Source organism: Sinocyclocheilus anshuiensis, unplaced genomic scaffold (genome assembly GCF_001515605.1).
Source record: "Sinocyclocheilus anshuiensis isolate Anshui unplaced genomic scaffold, SAMN03320099.WGS_v1.1 scaffold3542, whole genome shotgun sequence".
In the NCBI taxonomy this organism is placed as follows: Eukaryota; Metazoa; Chordata; class Actinopteri; order Cypriniformes; family Cyprinidae; genus Sinocyclocheilus; species Sinocyclocheilus anshuiensis.
In genome coordinates this window covers 1-638 of record NW_015536670.1, presented here as the reverse complement: position 1 = coordinate 638, position 638 = coordinate 1, and the positions used below count along the sequence as shown (strand labels likewise).

The following is a 638-nucleotide window of genomic DNA, read 5'->3' as shown; positions in this document are numbered from 1 at the left end:
TTTGATTCATATTTCGCTATATTAACATTTATGTATGGATGTCTCACGCGGCTCATTATAGGCTCAATGTAACGTTAGCAGTCTCTGTTTCAGTATATTTTAACAAACTAACGGATTTAATCTACCAAAGATGCCAAAAGTGTAGAAATAAAATGGCAGCAGCAACACTTGAGATCGATTCCCCTCACAGATCAATGTTTAACTTGACATTCAGCAACAGTTCTCACTACAAACATAGAAACAATCGCACGAACGCATAAAAGCTCACAAAATCGTCTGAATTAATTCATCATATTTTCCTCACATGCTGCTGCTGCTGCACTAAATGTTTATTTCAGTAGAAAGACGCCATAAAAGACTCACAAATAGCACTGAACCGGATGAAAACAACACAGAAATTAACCTGTAAAATGTGGCTTAAACAGACTGTATAAAGTGTGTTTGATACTTGTGTAAATATGAGAAATACCGTGAGCTGCTGAGCTCTCCTCAGAAGACTCTGCTCAGCGCGCTGAAACTGATCTTCTTCCTCTCAGGTTTAATGGTGTTTGGCAAACAAACATGTGTTTAGCGCCCCCCGCTGGACTGGAGCTTGAAGCGACGAGAGGAGGGAAATAATACGAGGAAATAGAGTGGGG

General features: G+C 39.8%; 1 long non-coding RNA gene across 1 annotated transcript in view; it reads right to left on the bottom strand.

Annotated features, from left to right (window-relative positions):
- LOC107654435 (uncharacterized) overlaps window positions 1-593 on the bottom strand; it is a 2,731-nt gene extending 2,138 nt beyond the window's left edge. The window contains exon 1 of the long non-coding RNA XR_001630334.1: window positions 470-593. This is a non-coding gene — a long non-coding RNA (uncharacterized LOC107654435). The remainder of the gene's footprint in view (window positions 1-469) is intronic.
- Window positions 594-638: the final 45 nt, after the last annotated feature.